We start from the raw sequence: 16,651 nt of genomic DNA, 5'->3' as shown, positions 1-16,651 counted from the left end.
AGAGGCAGTTACGACAGTTACGTCAGTTACAGCCACAGCCACAGACACAGCTGAAGCAGGAGCTGCCAGCAGCAGAGCTGACCTACGGGAGAAAGCTGAACAAAGACTTCAGGCCAGTGGGTAATCTTATTACCATAGAGGGGGAAACATGATTTTGCTTTACGCAATCATGCTTCTCTGTAGCCTCCTGGTTACTCTTTCAAGGCGTACTTATTGGGCCTGGAAGCTTTTGATCAATATATCAAAATGGGGTTGCTGGTTCATGGGTTGGTTACTGTGGAGCCTAAATAAATGTTTTGATTCTTCTGCCTTTTACTTTGAGAGTTTCTTATATCCGGCGATTCCGAATGTTTCAGACATGTTTATGATCCTCTTTGAGATTATAAACTCTGCCCTCCTAATACACATGTGGAAGTTCAGTTAAGCACCCAGGAATGCATCAGCTCTGAAAAGTCAGGCAGAATTGTCTACAGCAAACAAACTTCATTAATTTTGACTTCTTTTGACTTCTTTACACTGACATATGTGATGGTGTAACAACATAATTAAAAATTAGGAAATTGATGTGTGTGTGTGTGTGTGAGAGAGAGAGAGAGAGAGAGAGAGAGAGAGAGAGAGAGAGAGAGAGAGAAAGAAAGAAGAGAGAGAGAGAGAGAGACAGAGAGAGACAGAGACAGAGAGAGAAAGAGAGGAGAGAAACAAGGCCAAAGCTTTTCACACTAAAATAAAATAGCATATGGAAAAAGGTTAGCAAATTAGGAGAGGGGAAAAACTAAATTAATTTCTACGAAGAACATATGTTTTAGTCATAATTTAAAATTTCTAGCACAGAGAAGATAAAACACAAGCAGAGGATGGTGAGCATGATAGCATCCTGCGATGCTTAAAGTATTTATATCTCTTTTTCCTTAAAAAGCAGAGGTAAAGCTTGATTTAGGCAAGACAGGTAGATATCTAGAATACCAATATCTGCCAAGGAGTGATGGATTTTAATATCTATTTGAAATATACATTTTTGATTCCAGAAAATTCAGCCCTCTACACCATATGATCATTATTTTTTGTGATAAACGAAGCCACAGGTGTAACAGTGAAATGAATTAGGAGTTATAGTGAAGTAGATAGTAAGCTCCTTGAGGACAGGGACTATCTTTTGCTTCTTTTTGTATCACCAGTGTTTAGCACAATGCCTGGCACATAGTAGATGCTTAAATAAATGCTCATTGATTGATACTGACACACAGTCTCCAGTAGATACTCAGAGACAAGAGGTGAAATTTTTCCAACCCTGGCTATGGTTCACAAAGCAAGGAATTTAGGTGATATGGTACAGTGAGTAGAAAGAGCACTAGCTTCACAGTCTGGGAACCTGGGGTCAGATATTACCTTTGGCATTTCCCACATGTGTCACCTTGAGTAAGTCATTTGTCCAGGCCTCAGCTGCCTCATCTGTAAAATGAGATTTAGACTAGATGACCTCTGAGCTTCCTTCAAACTCTAAATTTCTGAAACTTTGAATCATAAAATCTCAGGGCTGGAAGTGTCAGGACATAATCTACAATTGATAAAGATATCCTTTTCAAATGGTTATCTAGCCCTGCTTGAAGACCTCCAGTGAAGGGCAGCGCTTCCTGCTTTTGCCCAGCTCTAATTTTTTGGAAATGTTTGCTTACATAGATTGAACTTCAACTCTGTAAACATTATTAAATAGCAAGATAGCATAGGGATAGAGACCCAGTTGTGTCTAGAGCACCAGATTCTTAGTGGAGAAGACCTGAGTTCAAATTCTAGCTCAAACATTTAACAGCTGTGTGACCAGAGGCAAAGCTTCTAATTTCTCTCATTCTGTTTCCTCATGCAAAAAAAATTGGCATAATGATAGCACCTCTCACACAAGGTTGTTGTGAGTATCAAATGAAATAACATGTAAAGCTGTTTGAAAACCTAAAGTCACTATATAAATAAATGCTAGTTATTACTCTTATTGGAGGCTGGAAAACCTGGGTTCAACTCTTGCCTCTAATGCATCCAAGCTGTGTGAAAACTGGCACATCACTCATGTTCTCGGTGTCTCTGGAACTCTCTCAGACTCGAAGTTCTAGAGACACTGCTTACCTGCATCAGTGACGGGAATTTCTGGACAAAAGTTTAATGCTGCTTCCACATGAAATCTCTCCAAATACATGAAGATAGCCATCAAATGCCACCCTGCCTCCCACCCCCCATTCCTCCCACCTGCCCCGGCCCAGCCCTCTTTTCACCAGTTCCTTCAGGTCCTTCTCAAACCAAGCCAGAACAGAACACAATGCTCCAAAAGGGATCTGATGGCAGCTAAATACATTCAGCCTATCACCTCCCCATTCCTGGAATCTCTGTCATCTCTTAATGCAGCCCAAGATGGTATAACCTTTTTTGGCCACTGCATCACACAGATGAATCATATGGAGCCTGCAGTCCATTAAAACCTCTAGATATTTCTTTTTCCAAAACAGCTACCTGTGCCTCCTCCATCTTAGAGCTGATTTTTTGAACCCACATGCAAGACTTTACATGTATCCCTCTTGAATTTCATGTGTAGGGCAATCCAAATGGAACTTCTAATTCATCCTTCACCAAGACAAGCATATTAACATAAAAGGAAAACTAAATGAAAAAAAAGTCTCAAAGAAATGTGAGACTCACAAAAAGGAATTAAGCACTTGAAGTTACTTGGGATTTCTTATCCAACAAGCAAATCTTATCCTATAAATTTGCAGCTCATAGTTTTAGTGAAACTATCTAGATTCATGTCACAATAAGGCAAGCAATCAAGGTCTGTTTAAATGTAAAAAGGAAAAAATGAACATTTATGAGCTATCATAGTGTTCTCTATGCTAACTCCTAGGTACAAATACTTCAGGAATGCAAAAATCCATACTGCTCATAGTTTCCATACTTGTAAGGTTAAAGAATTACAATAGCTATTTGATATTTAAGTATTCAAACAAGCAAAGTTTATCATAAAGAAACTGGTTGGACTTGTAAGGAAATACACTGGAAAATTGATTGTCCATTTATAATCTGAAAAAAAAGAGGAAAAAATGCCATTTTTTCACCGCCGAATTTCTATTTCAATTCAGCCCAATGCATCCTGACTCTATCACCTAGTGTGTTGCTATCCATCCCAGCTTTATTTCATATACAAATCTGAGGAGCAAACTATTTATGCCTTTTTTCCATGTCACTGATAACAATGTTAAACAGCACAGGGCCAAGCAGAGATCCCAGGGTTACTCCCCTGGAGACCTCCTGCCATGTTGATATCAGACCATTAAAAACCCTAATTTGAGTACCAGGAATCCAACTAGTTCTGAATACATTCAATTGTATCATATTATCATTTAATCCATACTTCTCTATCTTCTCCACAAGAATAGTATGAAACACTGTATCATAAGTTTTGCTAAGGAATCACAAGAACAATTTTTACAATAACATTGTAAAGAACAAAACATTGAAGGACTTCAAAGTCTAGTCAATGCAATAAGCAAGCATGATTCCAAAGGATCAAAAATGAAGGGGGCAGTATCCCCACTACTTAGCATAATGCCTGACACATAGTAGGTTCTTAATAAATATCAATTGACTGACTATCCTCACCTAGGGATAAAAAGGTAACTAATACACTCAGAATAATGCAAAATTTTTCTGTTGTTATTCAGCCATTTTTCGGTCCATTTCTCAGTGTCTGACTTTGTGACTCCATTTGGGGTTTTCTAGGCAAGAATACTAGAGTGGTTTGCCATTTCCTTCTCTGGCTCATTTTATAGAGGCAAGCAGGGTCTGGTGACTTGCCTAGGGTCACGCAGCTAGTTAGTGCCTGAGGTCAGATCTGAACTCAGGAAGATGAGTCTTCCTGATTCCAAGCCAGGTACTCTATCAATTATGCCACCTAGATGGTCTTTTTAGACAAGACCAATGTAGCAATTTCTTTTGCTTGACTTCTTTTTCCGTTTTGGGAGAGGGGTAAGAGGGAAAGGGGATCTAGTGATAACGTAGACCAAAAAAAAAAAAAGAAAAGAAAAAAGATTAATTTGTTAAAGAATTTTAAATAGACAGAAAAGAGCAAAAGTTACCAGAAAAAAACACAGATAAATGACTTTATTATATATTTTAAAAAGAAAAGCAAGCTTGACATAATAGGGATACACAGTTTCCTATATAATCTTCTCTTTGTGATATGTTTAATATAGAAAAATGCTCATTTTATTTGGTGTCTATTAAGTTCATAAAAACAAAAGAAAGATAAATTTAAATGTACCCAGGCCCTTCATGTTAGGAAGTAGCTTCCGACATAAGGTGACATATAGATAGAAAGAAACCTGTTGAGACACAGTGTACTTGGTTCTAGTGGTGAAATAAAAATGAATTCTTTTTAAAGTTAGAAAAGCTGTGCTAAAATCCAGGTAAACTAGATCCACTTTGTCTAATGGTTTAGCTCTTGATGAAACCATGCTGGCTATTTGTCTTCATTGTTTCTGTTTCTGTGTGTTAGGCAACATCTCTTTAATGATCCATTCTAGGATTTTTTTATAGAAGTGAAGCCTATAGTTGGCAGAATCTCCTCTTCCCTTTTTTTTTTTTTTGAGAATCAGGATATTTGACTTTTTCCTATTTTCTATAATCTTGTCAGTATCACTGACTGTGGCTCAGTAATCACATTTGCCAGTTTCTTTAGGACCTGCGGATATCAATCTTTTGGGCCAAATGACCTGAATTCATGAATGGCAGCTAAATGCCCTCTTACTATCTCCTTACTTATCTTTGGTAACTCTTGGTTAGTCATTTTGTGTGTTTGTTTGTTTTTTGGAGGGGGCAAGGCAGGACAATTGGGGTTAAGTGACTTGTCCAAGGTCACACAGCTAATAAGTGTGTCAAGTGTCTGAGGTTGGATTTGAACTCAGGTCCTCCTGACTCCAGGGCCAGAGCTCTACTCACTGCACCACCTAGCTGGCCCCAGTTAGTCATTTTTGTTCAGTCATTTCCAGTGGAAAGGACATTCTTCTTTGCAGAAAAAAAAAACAAATTAGAATACAGTGTCTCTGCTTTTGCTCCCTTGTAGTTATCATCCCAGCCACCTCCAGCCAAGGTCCAATCCCTTCTTTGATCCTTGATCCTCCTTTTCTCTCAGTATAGGGATATGGACTAGACTTGTGACTTCATTGATTTATAGAACTCCCAGATAAGTTCTTTGCAAAATATTGAGAGGTTATGAGGCTAGCCCAAGGTCATATAGCCACTATTTGTCGGAGGAGAGACTCAAACCCAGCTCTTCCTGGTTGTAAGACTGGCTTTCTACATACTACCCCATGCTACCTGTCATCTAGAAGTATAACTAAAAGAAGAAAGACTTTGTTTCCTTGGTTTTGCTTGTCAGCCTCAGTTTATTTATTTATTTATTACTAGCACTATGGTTATGGGACTAGGCCACCCTTCTAGATTTATCCTCTGTTACGTGGTCTTGCTTCACATTCTATCCATTCTTTCTTCTTCTTCTTCTTCTTCTTCTTCTTCTTCTTCTTCTTCTTCTTCTTCTTCTTCTTCTTCTCCTTCTCCTTCTCCTTCTCCTTCTCCTTCTTCTCCTTCTTCTCCTTCTTCTCCTTCTTCTCCTTCTTCTCCTTCTTCTCCTTCTTCTCCTTCTTCTTCTTCTTCTTCTTCTTCTTCTTCTTCTTCTTCTTCTTCTTCTTCTTCTTCTTCTTCCTTCTCATCCTCGTCTTTCTCTACCTCCCCTCTTCCCTCCTCCTCCTCCTCTTCCCCCTTCTTCTTCTTGTCAAATTATGGCCATGTTTCTTCTCTGTCACAGACTCTAAGATAGAATGGTCACTTCCATCTAGAGTGCCAATAATTCAGATTTATAATAGAATTTCCCATGATTGTTTCTTCCTGGAGGATAAAACTATTACTAAGCCCTGTCAGAGTTATTCCCTGCTCTGCTTTTGGCAGAGAGAGAAAAACAGACAGGCAGACAGACACAGAAAAACAGAGACAGAAGTAGAGCCAAAGACAGATACAGAGAGAGACCATGACAGCAAGAAAGAGAGACAGACAGAGATAGACAGACAGACTGAGCAATTCAGGATACATGAAATCCTATGCCATGCCTCTGTTCCAGGCTTTGTTCTGTTTCTCAAATTCCCTTATCTCTTTAATCCCACCTTGCTTGGTCCTGGCAATTTGAATTTTTTAAGGATATTTAGGTGCTCTCATCTCTTCATTTCATTTCAACTCCCTATAAGCATTTTAATCTATTTTTTCCAGTCCAAAGATAATACTCCTTGGAAGACAAAGTAGGAGCAAGACACAAATTAAGTAGTTCTGCTTTCTTTCTATCATCAGTTGTTATTGTCCTAAGCCCCTCTGAGCAGTCCCTACCCCTTCTTTGATTTTCCTCTTGCCCCCTACTAGCATGTCGTTGCAGCTTTTGTGACATGGAAGGATCACTTTCTCGCACCCAACAAAGTACATCAATTGCAGGAATTATTAGAACATTGTTCTTTTTTTAATTTGGCAAGCATTGTGTGGGTTCCCATTCACAGTATCTTCCTGTCCATAATTATTGCTCAAGAATTTAATTGGTTCTTGTGAATGAACTGACATTTAAATTGCTTCATTAGCATCAGAAAACTAACACTTTTATCAACAGGTTTAACTGGCAACAAGATCTATTCCATGCCAAAGATTTAATATACTCAAAGTGATGACTACATTTAAGAGTCGGATGAGGATAGTAGAGTTGTGGTCTATTTCAGCACATTTTTCTCTTTTCCTAACAGAGCAGAGTTTTGAGTTAAGTTCGGGAAAATGAGGTAGTGATATAATTTGATAATTCAACAAATATTTGTTAAATTCCTACTACATGCAAAAATCAAATGGCTAAAAATCAAGCGTCTTCTCTCATGATTCAGTTGTAGAATAGAGCGAATGGAATTTACAGTGCTTTTATATTTTCCATTCTCTAGCAGCTTTTCAGTTTGAAAATACCTTTGTGTATATCCCTTAGTTTTTAAGTTCATTTGGCAGTACTTTGTTTGATTGTTCATTATCAGTATACCATGTGGAATCATGCCAGTCAGCTTATCTCAGTGTTAAGAGGAGAGGCAGTATCCATGGTTTTTGATGTTGTTCTTTTTAAAAGTCTAAATTATCTACTTTGTCATATATGTTTAATCATATAACTCAACATCACCCTTGAGCTTAAAAGTATACCTTCATAAATTTAGTAACAAAAGAAATAGTAATGTGTGCTAGTGGTTAATCTTCAACATAAACATAAAACAGGTGGGTTATTAGGCACATTAGCCCCACACATTGATTCCTATTTCTCACTTTAGAAAAGGGATGTAATTCTGGTCAATAGTGTATCTGTTTTGGATCCTATACGAAGTTGTGAGTTCTATTGGTGTGGGAGAGGGGAGATAGAGAAGGGGGTAGGGGAAGAGAAAGATGAATACTTTATCATTACTTTTGTTGTTAATTCCTTCATCCCCCAATAAGAGGATGAGATTTGGTCACCTCTGTGGTTTCTTTCCATTCTTAAATTTTATGATCATCAGCATCAGAGAGAATTTATCTGAAAGAATGTTTAAAAACCAGCAGCAAGCAGGCTCTTATCTACGTTTTTTTTTTTTCACAGAAAAGGGTAAAGGAAACCAAGTTTGATGTCTACATGATTAATGCATCTTGCCAAATTTTTTGCCAACTAGCAAATTAATTTATCATGCTTTTCATGATTACAAATTAAAGTTTTGCAAAATATTATGGGTTTAGTGATCCTTTTCATAACATAAAGCTAACTGATTTGATGTTAATGAGTAAAGCCACCTTCAAACCCAAATTTTAATGACTTGGGTGGGAAGGAAAGCTTAGACTTCATAAGCTTATCCTTTACATGAAACTCGTGTTACTTGTACAGAAAGTCATTAAGATGTAATTTTCAGCAGTAAAGTCTATATTAATTGCCCTGTATGAGGGTCTGAAAAGTTCCCTGATAAATGTATGCTTTTAAGCATTTGACGAGAGGAATAAAAACAGTTTTCTGAAATCAAGTGTTCTGAGTTCAGCATGACACAGGATTTCTCTGTATTCATCAACCAATGTAACATGGGTCAAAGCAGAAAGAAAACCTCTTACCTCCTTTCATATTAATAGCTAAGAGAGAGACAGTTGAAATTTAAAAGATTTTTTTTTTAGATTCATGAACCTTATTCTAATGAAACTATTTGGCTGAGTGATTCTATATTGGTAGGAAGAATTCATGTCCATCTATCTATCTAGATATAGATATGATGATTTTTTTTCTCCCATACTTTGAAAGACATTTTTTCTCTGTACTCTTCTCTGTGGTACATGGAACAAAAATGCTATAAGCATATGAAAACCTCCTTTGTATTCTGGTTTAACCTAGCCACCCTCATATATGTATCTCTCTGTGTGTATGCTTTATCCCTTCCATGAAAGCAAGATGATTATTTTCTTCTACTGAGGTTCATATCCCTAATGCATTTGCGTTTAGTTTGTTCTTCATGTTGGCAAGAAGACAAGTTATTAATAATTTATATTTATAGAGGACTTTTAGGTTTACAATGTACTTTCCTCATGGTAGTCCTAGGGAGGTAGTACAAATAATTGTACCTCCATTTTACAAAAAGGGGAACTGAGGCTCAGAGAGGTTGAGTGGTCTTCCCAGTCCCACCTCCTTCCAGACAGTAAGTATGTAAAAGAAAGAGTACTGAATTTGGAGACAAGACGGCCTGGACTTGAACTTCAACTCTCCTATTCACTACTAATGTAATCTCTAGACACCTCATTTTTCTTATCTGCAAAATGGGGCGGGGGGGATCAGGCTAGATGATCTCTAAGGTCCCTTCCAGCTCTAAATCATGTGCTCTTATGATCCTTTATGTCAGGTCCAGGCCAGGAATGGAACCTAAGGTCTTCTGACTGTGAATTCAGTGGTCTTAAATAACATGTTAAGTTATAGACTTGATGTTGCTAAGCATAGACAATCATCCTATGTTTTTTTTTTAAATGACACATTTTTTTTAAAGAATGAAAATCAATTTGTTGCACTGCTAAATTTGATTGCTTTCTTTTCCTTCCTAAAATCCCTAAAAGATTTTAGGAATTTATTCCAGATGGAAAATATACTTTTCTATATTCTTTATACCAATATTTGTACCTCTTCCTCCAATTCAACTGGTGCTGGCCTGATTAAAGATCTAATACTTGCATAACTCTAGAACTAATCCCTAAAATTGAAAATGTATAGTCTGAAATGTAAATGCCTTCTTTTACTAGTATCTTCTTCAGAGTCTTACCAAAAAATTGTAAAACAACAAAAGTAAAATTAAAATATACCCACCCATTCATCTTGATTTGCTTCTTGAATCCAAGAATGATGAAACATTTTCCAAGTGCGAAGGGGTCAGAGCCTTCACTTGGCTCTTTATTCTATCAATTTCAGTTTCAGATATTTTTAAGAGAAAGAGGAATCCAGTAGCACCACTAATTGGTCATTACTAAACAAGGTCTAGGAGCTCTATGCTCTAAGAGGCACTACAGATTGTCAGTGACGAACAGGCACAAGATTCCAACAGCTACTTTTCAGTTCTTATCTTGGCTTCCTGGACACCTTCTTTCAAAATGTCAGCAATGATTAGTCTACATTATGGATTAATTAATGTGAACTTTTATCTGAAAGCTAATTTTGAGTAATACTAGAACAAAATCTGTATCAATGTATTAAAGAAAGAAAGTTTTACAAGTGGTTTTTATGTGGTGAAAAGGCTTTTTTTGTCAGTCATTCTTGCATTTTGAGTTTAAAAACGTCAAAAATTTTAAATGTCTAAGTATTACCAGTGAAGGAATATAACAGTACCTTGTATATGAAGTGAATAAAATGTTTGCTAAGTTGAATAATTGAATCTCAAAAGGGCAGGTAATTCAAAGCTCAAATGAGACAAGATATGTGAAATGTTTTGCAAACTTTAAAATCATATATATATATAAAAATATATATTTATATATTTATATATATATATATATATATGTATGTATAATGTTAATTTCATGGGTTGCTTTGTGAATGTGAATCAGGTGAATCAGTCAAGAAAAAGGATTTATTAAGTGCCTACAACGTACCAGGTACTGTGCTAATGTATGCACTGGGGGGCTACAAAACAAACATGAAACAATGGCTGCTCTCAATACCCTAGACTTAAGAATTAAAATTTGCCACTCTTCAGAGGGCAATGGGCAAACTAGTCAAGGATATGGGCAGGCTACAACACCTAACATAATTAAAAATGAAAAACTGGAGCAAGGAATTCAAAGAAATTCATGTTAAATTATTAAATTAGATTAAAATAGTATGTGTACGTACATATATGTGTATCTACAGATGTAGATATATATGCTGGTTATATGATGAAAGCAAGCGATTTCCATCAGACACCATGTGTGATTTTCTGGTATCCTCCAAATATTCAGAGAAAGCAAGCAACATGAGTGGATCCCTGTGTCAAACTTGTGTAACAACAGGGATAAGAGTTGCATAGAATGAATAAGCAAGCAGTAATGGATAGGTTGTGATCTTCATCCTTCATCAATGAGATCACCATCCATCTGTGAATTTAGGAAGAAATGTAATTATTATTATTGGTGATGGAGTTTTGGTTTTTGTGGTTATAAGGCCATAAAAATCAAATCTATAAAGTAGCATAGGACTATATTCCCATATGTTAATTCTAAGATTGTCCAGGTAATACTAAAAGAATATTTTTTTGCCTACTTCATGAACATGTCGATGGCTTTTGGGATCTTGTCATGTGACACTATGAATTAGCTTATCCTCCTTCTAAGCTTCATTATTGCTCTCCGTATAATTAAATCACTTTCTCATTTCCAAAACTGTCTCTTTCCCAACTCAGTCTTTAAAGTAGGAAAAGATTCCTCTCACCCCCTGAATTATTCTAGTGACTGCTTTCACTTTCCGTTCCTCAGAACCTGCATCTGGAGTGAGTCACTGCACCAACACATACAATCTATAATAAAAGTTTAAATTAAACTTGGAAATGTTCTGTAGAGTGATACAGTTGTAACTTTAGATTTCAGAATTAAGTCTTGGGAAATTTGCCCTTTGTAAATTGACTCAGGCCTCTGCCAAAATGGCAACAGGACACCTTAGCATTTCAAATAACCAGTTAATTTGGTTAAAATAAAAACAACAATAATTCAGTCAGTTTAGTTGAAGATGCTCAATCAGACAGCCGCCCCTATGTGTTGATTCAACCTTATTTTACATAAAGTAGTTCACCCATCTGTGTTTACAAGTCTCCTTTTTGAAATGGTGCTAAAATAGGCATTAAAAAGTAATGCTGATAGACATCTAACTGTAAGCACAAACATCTGCAGTCATTACTGAATTTCATTTTGCATTGTGCTTTTCTCTTCTCTCCGAAGCATTTAACTAGGAATGATGAGTAACCCCTTGGTGCTATCATTCCCCAAGCAGTACCAACGGGGACTCGTCCTCTCTAGATGCATGCATGGTTGTACTTCTCCATGCTCTTTTTCTAAGTTGGAGTTAATTCCAAGTCTAAAAAGTGAAATAGGAACCCAATCAGATGAGAAAAGAAAAGCACACATATACAGACATGGACCCTACTTTTGATGCATTTGCCAAAACAGGCAAAAAGTCATCTTTTCTCCAAAAAAGACCTCCTCGATGTTTCTTCCTCCCTGTTTCTTTCATAATGCTGTTCATTAAGAAAAATAACTGTTATCAGATGGTGATCTAGGGATATGAAAAAAGCCATTTCCTCTTTGTTCTAGCAAAGCTATCCTTTTATTGCTTCATAAATGGCAACACACAAATTCTTTCGTAGGTGAAAGTCACAGGAAGATATTGCTTGACCACCAACCCTCAACTGTTGCAAGAGAGACTAAAACTAAGACAGCAAAAACTACATAATATTCTCTACTATCATCCTTTCTCTATGCTTTTCAACTCGTTTGAAGGTCTGCACCAAAATCTGTCTTTTTTTCTTTTATTTACATTAAAGAAAAAAAAAAACTTCCATCAGAGGATGGGAACGAAACTCATCGAACATTGGGCTGAATGTAGCAAGCAGCTGGGTTGTCTGTTGGCTCCCTGCCCAGGCCTCAAAGCAAGACTAATTTGAAAGCCCTCTGCAGAATGAAGCCCAGAGCCTGCTGCTCAGAGGACCCTGCTGTAATCAACCACTGATCATAAGAGATTTCCTTTATTGACCTGAAAGCAAGTTTTTCAATCTTCCTGCCAGTTAAGGCACTTACTGAAAGTAGGTGGACAATATCCAAAGTGAATGTGCCTAATAAATAGGGCAGAAGTCCATCTTCACTCAGGACGATAAATAAATAAATAAATGACTCGAAGACCCTCTTGCCAGTGTGACCTGTGGTGATGTATGATAACAAAGATTCCTTGTCCCCATTATTTGTTATCCCATTTTTATGCCAACAAAATGAAGAACTAAGGGTAGGAAGGTGTCACCTTTAACAAAAACACCACAGTTGGCAGAGTAGTTAGGCTGGAAACTGTCATCGGAGGCTCAGTGATCAGTGTACAAGTATTCCCTTTATTTCACCAGAGATGTAGTGGAGTGAATGCAGGACAGTGTTTATCCCCCTGGATACAACATCAGAAAGTTCCAGATCACTGTGAAGTCTATTCCCTTTGTGCTTTACCCACATGTGGAGTTTGAAAGATTTCCTTTACCTCTGACTCTCGATAATGCCGAGCAATTTACAGCAGCTGAGAGGGTCACATTGACTGCTCCCAAAGGCAAAATGGGGCAGAAATGAAACTTTTTTCCCCCTCAGAGAAGGTTAACTTTTGTGACATGTAATCAAAAGACTTTTCAGAAAATGAAGATTTTTTTCATACCATCCATCCTATACTACACTTAAAGGGGGTTTCTTAAACAAACCACTTCCAGAATATCTCCATTTTGAGTTACTAGAGAGAATTTGCACAAACTTATGCCCTGAATCATAGATTTAGAGCTAGAAGGGATCTTAGCGATCAGCTAGTCTAATTCCTTTGTTTAACAAATGAGGAAACTGAGGCCCAGAGTCACACTGGTGATGAATAGTAGAATAAATCTTTGAACCAAGGTCCTCTGTCTCTAAATCCAGTTCTTTTTCCACTACACCACACTGGCTCAATTAGTGAACATCAGAGCAGTGGTTCGGAGTCTTTTTTGAGAAATTCACTGCATGGTTATATCAGCCTCTCTGTAGACAAAGGAGATTTATCAAGGATCAATTTGGTTGCAGACACATCTGCTTCTGTCAAAATGCCTCTGGCTATTGAGTTACCTATAGTAATGAGCTAGCTTCCCATTCTTTTGGCAAAGGAGTATGCAGTCTCTAATAATCATGTAGATATTAACGCAAACACAATGCTTTTGTGGAGTACATTCAACCCTGTTGCTTCTAGTGATCCTATATTGTGATGCAAAGGCCTGTACAGGAGCTTGTACTCATATTTCTCCCTCCCATTTTTGTTGTAGATTTGAGAATTTCAAGCAAAAGTTAGGATTTTTTTTTCTCTTTCCCATTTAAGGTTTGTTTTAAAAAAATAGGATAAGGAGTTGACAGGACTATGTTGTTTTCCTCCTACTGTTTGAATGGTTTTTGTTGTTGCCATTGCTATGGAATAGAATCAGGGGACCCCCCCCCCCCAAAATCAGCTCAGAAGATGCCAGAATTCATTTAATAGTTGATGGTTTGTTTCCTATTGTACAAAGTGGCAAATCTAAAATGTAAGAAATAACTGTTTTATCTCTAGCCTTTATACTTAGTATCTGCCAGTGACTGAATAAGCAATGAATTGCAAATGATTGGTACCCAAAGCAGTCCACTTGCTTATGCAGAGAGAGTTTGCAATCTTCTTCCAATCCCTTGTGGGCTGGTGTCTAAAACACAAAATATTATCTGAATTGCCACTAATTTTACACAAGTTCCTAGAGAGGGGTTAGGGCATGAAAGAAAAACTGCTTTATTCCCTTGTGCAGTCATTTCTTCAGGAACCTAGTCAGGCCCAGAGGAGAAGTATGGGTTGCTACTGCCAGAGCTGTTGTTCTTCTATTCTAAATCCATGAGCCATGGGTCTCCAGGGCCCCTAAATCAGGCCTGTTTCACAAATACTAAAAGTGCCTCCAAAGGGAAAAGTTGTACTGCCAGTCCTATGATTATGAGCAAGGGAAGCAGCTGCTTCATATAGTCATAAATAATTTACATGTTGCTACAGATATTAAAAACTGTTTAATTGAGAGACAGTGGTGACCAAAGATATTGAACCAGATCCTCCCTTGTGCTTTAGTTATCATCTGAGGGTGCTTGAGGTATTTTTGGACGATTGGTTTAACTTCTTCTCAGTATCTTCACATGGTTGACTCCTGGGCTGACTCTCTACCACAGCCTTCTCCTTAAGTTGGGCGGGAGCTTTGCTTTCTTATTCTACTCTCTACCATCATCCTCATTTCACTGTCAGTATCACTGCTCAAGCCTGGTCCCTTTCATCCCCCATGATCTTAAGGCTTTGGAGAAATCCGAAGTTTAACCTTTAGGAAAAGGTGCTCACTTTCCATAGGACTAAATACTTTCATTGGCCAACAGATCACCAAGCTGTCATCAGATCCTGCCACCTGAGCAGCACATGATAGGCATGATTCATTGGTAGGCAAAGAGTAGAAAGCTGAATCAGGAAAGCATGAGCATATCTTAAAGGAGATGACAGGCACAGTGTGAGGTCAGGATAGCAACTCATTCCAAACCCACTTGCAGTCTTCTGGTTCTAACCAGATTTCTCCATGAAAGACAGTTGAACTGGCACTGTATCTGATTTCTTCAATAGTTTCATCAGCATTGGATATCAGTCAAATTTAAAAGAAGGTTCCCAACAAAGAGATCCTTAAATGCAGCCCAGGCCATTTGCATAAAACTTGCTTATTATAGAACTGTTGAGTAGAGCTTATATGAATGAAGTAGGAAGCCCAAGTAGTGTCTAAGCCACTGCTGACAATATGATAAAGGCAGGGAACACCCAACAAAAAGCCAAAGGATGCTATACCTAAGAGGCACTTTAGACACCACCCTTCTCATTAAAAAAAAGCTTGGAAGAAGAAATCCTCCATGGATCTGCTAACTAAAAGCAAGGAATCTTGGAGCCCTATCCATAGATAGACAAAGCTGACTACAGCAGTTATTGGTGAGTGGGTGCCCTCTGTACCCAACTGCATTATACAGTCAAGAAAACAAGAGGCAAAGCAGGACATAGCAACAAAGCCTACAAATATGAGGAGAAGTCACAGAACAGTTTTCCTGTTCATCACACATGTACATATGGGAACTGCCAGAAACATTTTGCTATTTAATTACACCTACCCACGTATATGAGTCAGAATACCATCAGCAGCAATATTGCACGCACGCACACACACACACACACACACACACACACACACATATACACACACATACAACCAGTCCCACATACTAGCTAGTACTGTCATTTAAGAGTCATCAAACAAGAGTACTTAGCTACAATGTGGAATTGTAGAGAGAGTACTGAACTTGGAGCCAGAAAAATTTGTGTTCAGCTCCCATGGTGTGTGACCATGGACTAGTCATTTAAACTCTCTGAGCTTAGGTTTCTACATATGCAAAATGGTAATGACACTCATTGCACTTGACTCAGAGTCTTTATGAGGCTCTATTGAGATAATGAAGGCAAGGCACTTTGCAAATTTTAAAGTTTGGCATAGGATCATAAATTTAGAGCTTGGAGGTTAGAGGTCATCTAGTTCTCCTCCCTCATTTTACAGTAAACTGAGTCCCAGACAGGTTAAATAATCCCAGATGGGATAATAAGTAGCAGAGTTCAAATACTCAAATATAAACATTGATTATTATTAATATCATTATTATTTTTGCTTTGATTTGTTTTGAAGCACATGTACCTCTCCAGATATTTCCTACCTTGTATTATTGTTCCTATGTTACTACCTTGTCCTTGAACCTATTTAATTCTATGATATATGTGTATATATGGCAAGTATGATGTATGTCCTATACATGTACAGTTGTATATATGTACGTATATATATATATATATGTACAGAGGTGTGTAATATATAGGTGTGTACCTATACACAGGTATATACATATATGAGTGTATCTATGTACATATATATCTGGATATAAATACACACACACATAGCACGTATATGTGTGTATAGATGGAATGTATATACAGCAATGTACAGGGACATCTGCAGCCTTCATAAGCAAATTCTCCATTCCATTATCCAAGGCAGTAAAGTCATACTAGAGCATTTACAGAACTAAGCCAGCAGAATATCACTCAGTATGTTGCCCTAAAGTAATATTGGTCTTTGATCACAAGTCTTTGGGTTGTGCCATTTAGTTAGTTGTCTTTCCTTATTTGATATTCCAGACCATGCTTTCTAAGCAAGTTAATAAGAATATGGGACAGACTCAAAAGCCTTCCCAGCCCCCAGGTATTATGTCTAATGCTACTCACTTAGCTCTTCCTGTCCTTTGGTCA

Source organism: Trichosurus vulpecula, chromosome 8 (assembly GCF_011100635.1).
Source record: "Trichosurus vulpecula isolate mTriVul1 chromosome 8, mTriVul1.pri, whole genome shotgun sequence".
Lineage (NCBI taxonomy): Eukaryota > Metazoa > Chordata > Mammalia > Diprotodontia > Phalangeridae > Trichosurus > Trichosurus vulpecula.
The sequence above is the reverse complement of the archived record's forward strand: the minus strand, read 5'-3'. Positions refer to the sequence as shown.